Source organism: Hyperoodon ampullatus (assembly GCF_949752795.1).
Source record: "Hyperoodon ampullatus genome assembly, chromosome: 3".
NCBI lineage: Eukaryota > Metazoa > Chordata > Mammalia > Artiodactyla > Ziphiidae > Hyperoodon > Hyperoodon ampullatus.
Genome location: NC_136916.1, coordinates 55190632 through 55200298, shown reverse-complemented (window position 1 = coordinate 55200298; position 9667 = coordinate 55190632).

Genomic DNA, 9667 nt, shown 5'->3' with positions numbered 1-9667 from the left:
AGAAGGGTTTTGAACAGACCAATCATGAAATCATGTCATCGGGCTAAGAAGACAATAAGGCAAAGAGAGAACAAGAGAGGCCAGAAGCCATCTCAAGTCCCCCTGCTCTGACACTGCCTTCCAATCCAAAATAGCCTTTGGAGGCTCAGCCAGGAACATCTGAAAACAAATGGATGGCAAACAGCCAAACAGAAGAACAAGGTGCTAATAAAAAGATTGCCATCAGAGTTTTCTCCAACTCTCCAGCTCTGAGAAAACTGAAGAAACATCTACAGATTTTGAGGGAAAATATTTTGACACAAATATAATATTGAGCTGAGTTTTTCCTATATGAATGATCATTCATGTGTCAAGATAGAGATGGAAGTCAGGGAGAAAGAAAGACCTTTTTTTAGACTTTCAGGGACTCAGATGCCTACTACCTGCTTACTCATTTGAAGGATATAATATATATACTGGATAAGGGAAAGACAAAGTTACAGGAGTGGCGAATTGATGTGATCTTGTGTTCCAGCTCCAACTGTCCAGAGCCCTTGCTAAGAAGAGCCGTGAGTTTCTGTCCAGTCTCAGATGCAGGAGTACCTGGATTAATTAGTAACATTGGCCACAGGCCCCTGTTGCATATGCAGAGCCCCCCTGAATACCCACAGAGAAAAGAGCGCAGAGGTCAAGACACCAAACACCAACTCCCTTTGGGGAAGTGAGATGGGGCCTAGACCCATGGGACATCCAATTTGAACACTTCTGTATTGTATACATTTCTTGTGAGCACATACTACCTTCGTGAAAACAATACACGTAATTACATTTTTTAAATGTATGTATTTTGTGTGTATATTCTAAATATATATTTTGTGTATTTGTATGTATTTTAAATGTATGTATTTACTATCCAAAGAAAACGAAAACCTAAATTCGAAAAGATAGATGCAGGGACTTCCCTGGTGGCGCAGTAGTTAACAATCTGCCTGCCAATGCAGAGGGCACGGGTTCGAGCCCTGGTAGGGGAAGATCCCACATGCCACGGAGCAACTAAGCCCATGCGCCACAATTACTGCGCTCTAGAGCCCGCAAGACACAACTACTGAGCCCACGTGCCACAACTACTGAAGCCTGTGTGCCTAAAGCCCATGCTCCGCAACAAGAGAAGCCACCGCAATGAGAAGCCCGTGCACCACAACGAAGAGCAGCCCCCACTCGCCGCAACTAGAGAAAGCCCGAGTGCAACAACGAAGACCCAACACAGCCATAAATAAATAAATAAATTTATTTGTTTTTAAAAAAAGAAAAGATAGATGCAACCCAACATTCACAGCAGCATTATTTACAATAGCCAAGATATGGAAGCAACCTAAGTGTCCATCAACAGATGAATGGATAAAGAAGATGTAGTATGTATATATACAATGGAATACTACTCAGCCATAAAAAATGAAATTTTGCCATTTGCAGCAACATGGATGGACTTGAAGGGTATTATGCTAAGTGAAATAAGTCAAAGAAAGACAAATACTGTATGATATCACTTATATGTGGAATCTAAAAAATAAAACAGAAAAGAAATAGTGAATATAACAAAAAAGAAACAGACTCAAAGATACAGAGAACAAACTAGTGGTTACCAGTGGGAAGAGGGAAGGGGAAGGGGCAATATATTGGGGTAGGGGATTAAGAGGTACAAACTACTATGTATAAAATAAATAAGCTACAAGGATGTACTGCACAGTACAGGGAATATAAGCAATAGTTTATAAATAACTATAAATGGAGTATAACATTTAAAAATTATGAATCACTATGTTATACACCTGAAACATATAATATTGTAAAAAAACTATACCTCAATTAAAAAAAGTATGTATATATTGTATTTATGCCTTTTGAGACAGTTCCAATTTTGGATATTTAATTAGTGGAACTAATCAAGATGTCAGTTCTTACCAATTTGATCTATAGATACAGTGCAACCCCAGTCAAAATCCCAGCAAGTTATTTTATTTTATTTTATTTTTGCGGTACGTGGGCCTCTCACTGTTGTGGCCTCTCCCGTTGCAGAGCACAGGCTCTGGATGCACAGGCTCAGCGGCCATGGCTCACGGGCCCAGCCGCTCCGTGACATGTGGGATCCTCCCGGACCGGGGCATGAACCCGTGTCCCCTGCATTGGCAGGCAGACTCTCAACCACTGCGCCACCAGGAAGCCTGGAATGTGTGCTTTAAACATGTATAATATTGTTATAATAAAAATATACCAACAAATGAAACAAACAAAGTGATAAGATGGATACAAGTCAGCCCTCCCTGACTGTGTTAGATGCCACAGAAACAAAGGACACAGTTCTCTCAGAGCACTTATCCAGTTTTCTTCTAGAGTGAACATGGTATTAATATCTCTGCTTTTTAAAAATTATTAACTAAACTTCATGATTTATTTGCATTTCATTTTTCCATTAATGTCTTTTTGCTGCTCCAGGTTCCCATCCAGGATATCATATTGCATTTAGTTGTCATGTCTCCTTAGGCCCCTCCAGGAGATTCCTGCATTTTAAACAGGGCTTAACCATCTGTCATTGGACAGTGATTCCTGCCAAAGAACCTGGGCCACCCATCCCCATGGGAGGTTGAAGACACTCACCCCGGCTCCTGGGTTCCGAGGACTTGTCTGATCTGCTGTTGAGAGCAGCACCGATTTTTCCGTTCCTCTTCCTCCTTTCTGGGCAATACCGATGGTCTTTCCACCTGAGCTTTCACACAGCTGTCACCTAGTGGGCAGCGCTGCAGAGCCTGGGGCAGCCAGGCCCATCTGGTAGCTCTGCATTTATCACACGCCTGGAGCCTTCTCTGTCACTTGGGGGTGACTGACCTCTTGAATGAGAGGCCTCAGATGGCAAACAGGCTCCACCTGACTTTCACAATCAGTAAGAACTAGAAGCCCAGTGCTCTCCTTCTTATCTGTTGGCCTCAAAGAAAAAGAAAACATCCAGACCCTCTTGCCAGCCCAGGGGAATGGGCTGGGGAGGACCCTCCATCTGAAGGTCCCGTCATTGCAGGGGGCTGTGTGGTGTGCCCACTCCAGGCCTCTATTTCCTGGTATTATCAATGTTTAACCACGGAGCAGGGAGCCAAGCCTGGCCTTTTACAGCCTCTGCTTTCTCCCAGTGAGGATCATGGCCTCCTGTGAACTCCTCACAAGAAGCTATAAAATAAGACCTTTGGAGGGTCACGGGTGGGGAAGGCAAGGCATGTGAGGCTGTGTGAGTGACCCAGAGAGGAAGAAGCGGGCCAGGTTGAACAGCGTTGAGTGGGAAGGGTTTGGTGGGGAAGCAGGAGTGAGGTGCTCCCCCAACCAGGCCACATGTATTCAATTCTGATCATCAGTGGGCTTTTCTACCCCCACCCCCCAGGCTCCTTGCATCTCCAGCATCCCTTGGAGTTGGCTCAGTAAGGAGTAGGGTTCCTATTTCCCAAATGAAGCAGGTTGAATGAAGTCACATGACAGGTGCAAGCTCCTCTACGAGTTAATATTGGTCAACGGTGTGAACGACAGAGAAAAGGAGATGCAACAGGGAACCTAGGGCCAGAACAGACTCCAGCTCCTCATCGTTTCGTAACTCATTCATTCAATAAATATTACTTGAACACCAACTGTGTGGACACAAGGTAAACAAGACAGGCAAGGACCCTGGTCTCCTGAAGCTCATACTCTAGGGGACAGACAGGCAACAAAAAAGTAAGTAAAACATAAGATAATTTCAGCTAGTGACAATTTCTGTGAATAATTTAAACAACAAAATGATACAGAAATAGATGGGGGGCTGTGATTACTATATTACTTTACTAAAAACTGAATGACAAAGAATTAACTATGCAAAGACCTGGGGCAGCACTGAAGAAATAATGAGCTTAACTAGTTTGAGAAACAAAAAAAAAAAGGGCAACGTAGCTGAAGCACAGTGATTTGGGGAGGTGGCATGGGATAAAGTTGGAGGCTAGACAGAAACAGAACGTGAGGTAAAACAGAATAAGGAGTATGGATGTAGAGAGAAGCCACCAGAGGTGACATGATCTGACTGACATTTATCCAAGATCACTTGGCCTGCTGGGTGGGGAATGGTTTGTAAGGGAGCGAGAGAGGAGATGGGAGACATTGGGAGGCTCTTGCATTCATCCAGGCAAGAGACAGTGGTGGTTTGGACCAGGATAATGACAGCAAAGATGGGGAGAAGTGGCCAGATGCAGGGTACATTTTGGAGAGAAAGGCAGCTGATAGATTTCGGAAGAAAGGAACTCTAACTCTCTTAAGCACAAAAGGAATTCGAAAGGAATTCATTGGCTCATATAACTGGGAAGTGCAGAGTGGAGCTGTTCTTACGGATAGCTAGAACCAGGAGCCTGAAGATCCTTTGCTCTTTCTCTCTAGGTCTCTTCCTGCTTCTCTTTGGGTATCAGGCTCATTCCCACAGGCTCGCCATCTCCTGGTAACTGGACCAGACCACAGGAAATCCAGGCTCACACCCTTACAGCTAGAGGAAGAAGGAGTCCCTCTTCTCAACTCCAGTTTGGCAGTTCCTGGGACAGGACCCTAATTGTCCTGGGCTGGGTCACATACCCACGTTTTGGATCAGTTGTTATGGCCAAGGGTGAAGTACTATGGATGCTAGCTCAAATCTCATACCCATCGAGTAGCCAAGAGAGAAAGGCTGTGAGCTGGATAGCCATGCCAGTGTGGGTCCCTAAAGTGACCCCTTGACTACAATCCTCCCAGTCTGCCCTGGGGGAGTGTCACTGGGCTCTTAAAGGGGGTTGTGTCCCCTTCAAGAGGCGCCTGCCCCATCTAAGGTTTTCCGCTCTTCTACCTGTTTCTCTTTTCTTCCTCCTCTTACTTTAGTTCTCTCTGCTATAGCTTATCCAATAACTATTATTCTGTGTCTGCTCTGTGCCAGGATTATGCTACTGATGAACAATCACAGTCATTGTCCCTGACTTCATGGAGACTGCAGTCTCATGGGAGTCACACAGGTAGTCACACCAGGGATCACGTAATTGATTGCTGTGTGATAAGGGCCATGAAGGAAACATACACACAGAGATGAGAGAACATTGCCAACCCCTCCCTTCCTCATAGCTTCAAATATCACTTCCAGACAAATCAGTCCTACCTTGGACTCTCCTTTCTTGACCTCTCCAGTTCCTTGTCTCCCTCCCTGGGCAATTAGTAGTGGATTGGAGTAGAAAGAGCTTTGGACTTTCCCCTGCTATACTAAATCTACCACCTCATACCCCTTCTAATCTCAGTTTAAATATCATCCTGTCAGGGAAACATTCCATATCAGTTAAGACTTGTGATTGGTTCTGGGTAACAAAGACCCAATTTCAGTGGTTAAAATACATAGGGTTTATTTTTTCATATAAGAATTTCAGAGGTAGGGACTTCCCTGCTGGTCCAGTGGGTAAGACTCCACACTCCCAGTGCAGGGGGCCCAGGTACGATCCCTTGTCGGGGAACCAGATCCCACATGCGTGGCGCAACTAAGAGTTCACATGCCACAACTAAGAAGCCTGCATGCTGCAACTAAAAAAAAAGATCCCACAGGCCTCAACGAAGATCCCGCATGCCACAACTAAGACCTGGTGCAGGCTAAATAAATAAATAAATAAATAAATAAAAACTTTTTTTTTTTTTTTTTTTAAGAATTTCAGAGGTAGACAGTTACTGATGTCAAAAGCTCAAGGAAATCAGTGCTGATTTCTGAGAATTCCCTCATGGTCCCAAGAAGGCTAATGCAGCCCCTGCCATGATGTCCAAGTTCCAAGCAGATAAAAAGAAAAAAGGGAAGAAGGACAAAAAGATGTGGCTATCAAGTATAATGGACAAATAACCTGCCAGAGAGTAAATCCAGACAACACGGAGAACTACAGAGAAGGACGGCATTCCCATAGAACAGTAGCGGGGCAGCCAGTGGGCTAACCAGGAAACTTTATTGTCAGGGGATCGTCACAGGTCATGCCCAGCAGGATTTGATAACCGTCATGGACCAGTGATGGCTACACAGACTGTAACAGAGCCTGCTAATTGTCCCCTAGAATACATTCTTCCCTTCCTCCTTTTTATAAAAGAACCCTCTGAATTTGAGCGTCATATGGCCACCCAGCTAGAGACTGCATTTCCCAGATCGCTTGCAGTTTGGGGTGGTCCTTTGACTAAGTTTTGGACAAGAGATGAGAGTAGTATACTACTTCTGAATTACTCTCTCTCCTTTTTTTTTTTTTTTGCAATTATGTAAACTTTTAAATTGAAGTGTAACCTACATGCAGAAAAGTAAACAAATATTAAGATCTGGCTTAGTGGATTTTTACATGTGAACACACCCGTGTGTGGGAACATACACCCTCTAGATCAAGAAATAGAACATTGCGAGAACGCAGAAGTCTTATTGTGTCCACTTCTGGTTACTACCCCCCACAAAGACAACCACTGTCCTAACTTTTAATACCATAGGTTACTTTGCCTGTTTTTATATTTTATGTAAATGGAATCAATCGGTAGGTAATCTTTTGTGCCTGGCTTCTTTGCTCAACATTATATTGTGGTATTCACCCATGTTGTGTGTAGTTGTGGCTCATTCATTCTTGTTTTCAGAATATTCCATTGTGTGGCTATGCCACACTATTTTTATCTATGGATCCTATTTTTGTAAGAGAAATTTCAACCCATCCCTTCTTTCCTCTGTCTGGAACATGAATATGATGGTGGAAAGAACATCTAAAGGCAAGAGTCATTAAATTATAACGTATGGGCCAAATCTAACCTGCAGCCTGTTTTTGTAAATACAGTTTTATTGGAACAATGGCGGTGCTCATTTGCTTATGTAATGTCTATGGCTGCTTTTGCATTCCATTAGAAGAAATGGGCAGTTGTAGCAATGATTATATTGTCTGCAAAGCCTAAAATACTTACTGTGTGGCCCTTTACAGGAAAATTTTGTGGACCCAGACAACAAGTTAGAAGGGCCTGGTTCCCTGGATAACCTCATGGAGCACAGCAGCCTACCTGCCCTGGAGCTGTCCACCTCTGTAGTGTTACGTGGGAGAGAGGTAAACTTTGGTATGATTTGAGGCACTGTGTTTGAGATCTCTTTGTTACAGAAACTTAGTCTGTACTGTAACTAATACATACATTATTTATGCTCAGTGACTGCTGAATTAGTGAATGCCATGGTATCAGAAGAACTAAGTTCTAGTCTAGTTCACCTTTGCTATGACCAGCCTTAGGGCCTTGGACCTTGAACCTCTTTTTCTTATCAAACCATATAAGCTTCAAAGAGGAGTAAAAAGGAAATGTATCTAAGAAATTATTACCAGGAGGGGTCAATTGTGTAATGACGAAATCCAGGCCCTTTAAACTCAGTAGGTTTTTCACCTGGGGTTAACCAGTTAGCTTTTCTGCTAAATAAATAATAGGTAAAGCCCAATATGAAGGGAGGAACCCTTTTCCTAAGAAAAGGTAGGGAAACACCCATTGAGCTGTCCAGGGTCTTGACCTCTCAGTTCAGGGCACTTTAATCTGATGCCAGGGTTAAAGTGCCAGGTAGGATCCTACCCTAAGCTCCAGGGACCTAAGGGTAAGCATCTTCCTGCTTCTCAACCTCCTGCCTCCCCACATCGAAGATGTGATGTTTGCTAAAGCTGACAGCCAGCAAAGGCTTCAAGGTGCTGGAGACTGCTCTATATTTCCAGGTCAGGCTGTTCTGTTCCTTGGGGTGGGTCATTCACTGTCAGCTGATACCAAGTGGGTGGACAAGCCCTTGGCTTACTGTTTGTTCTTTCCTTCATTTTCTCAAACATCACTTACACTCAGAAGCCAATTTAATCATTCAGTTTGAACAATAATTCTGCCAAGTTCCCAAAAGCAGCACATTCTCTTCTCAGTAAACTTCATAGAAAATGAAATGAAATCCAAAAGTGGTGATGTAAGAAAATGATAACACACAGGATAACCCAGCAGAGATACAAGGATGTTCATTGGAACATTGTTTAAGGAGGTTAAAAAAAATCTAAATATCCAAGAACAGGGGAGGGGTTAAATTATAGTACATTTGGAACCAATACTTCTTCTAGGGGCCAATTTTTTAAAATTAATTAATTAATTAATTTATGGCTATGTTGGGTCTTCGTTTCTGCCTAAGGGCTCTCTCCAGTTGTGGCAAGCGGGGGCCACTCTTCATTGTGGTGCACGGGCCTCTCACTATTGCGGCCTCTCTTGTTGCGGAGCACAGGCTCCACATGCGCAGGCTCAGTAATTGTGGCTCATGGGCCCAGCTGCTCCGCGGCATGTGGGATCCTCCCAGACCAGGGCTCAAACCGGCGTCCTCTGCATTGGCGGGCAGATTCTCAACCATTGCACCACCAGGGAAGCCCTCTAGGGGCCAATTTTTATATTAAACCCAGAGGAGAGAAACATATAGTAGAATTAGTGAGGAGATTTTCTGAAAAGGTGTGGCAATTTAGCCCAAAATTATTGGTGCTTAAGCACTGACTTGATGCCTCCATCTGTGGTAGGGTGGTTGAGAAAAAAGATGGGTATCCAAAGGGAAGACATCGTTATACTGAAATAAAATCATCTCAGTGATCAGATGCATTTTCAACAGACATGGATTTTGCTGGAAGCATTTCAGAAACATTTGCAAAGTATTGGAAGTTTGGGCAGAAACTGGTGTGAAACAATGGTACAAAGTATGTACTTCCTCCAAGAAAGGACATTCTGTAGCCATCACTTTTTTTTTTTTTTTTTTTTTTTTTTTTTGCGGTATGTGGGCCTCTCACTGTTGTGGCCTCTCCCGTTGCGGAGCACAGGCCCAGCGGCCATGGCTCACGGGCTCAGCCGCTCCGCGGCATGTGGGATCCTCCTAGACCGGGGCACGAACCCGTTTCCCCTGCATCGGCAGGCGGACTCTCAACCACTGCGCCACCAGGGAAGCCCCATCATCACTTTTATCTTAGTTATAACATTAGAAACGTTCTATGTCATTGACCCTTATTTACAATCCTTAATTCTATGTCTTTGACCCCTTGCTCCTGGTTATAGGATAACCAAATACATTCTTCAGTCCCTGACTAAATCAAAGTCCAAGAGTAGAATAAAATCAAAGTCTATCAGCCTTTCATTTTAATAATATGAGGTACTTGAAGTTTAATCATTCCCCGACACATCACTCTTTGAATAGCTTTGTCTTGAAGAGAGTTGCTCAATAATGTGTTTGAGGAATGTCTAACAACTTGGTCAATAATCATTGTGTGTTACTTTGTCTGAATTTTGTTGTTCTCACTTTACAAGCAAGTAAGCATTCTTTCAGAGGAACTAAGTGGCATACGATTGACCCCACTGTTAACAAGAACACTTCAGACAATTTAGTTAGGACTGCAGTTAAAGTTTTATCACAATCGTGCTGTAAGGGGAAGGGCTTCTGGTAGTCCCAGTTTAGAAATTCACTTTTGGTGGGTGATTAATCATTGTGAGACTAGATTTAAAATAAAAACAAAAACCATGTCCAATTAAAAAGTCACTAAGACTCTTGACTGATGTCAGTTGGGTGGGTGGGTGACTAAGTTTTTCAGAATAAGTCTTAATCCTCTTAAATGTATCAGAAAAATTTCTGAGCATTTTAATC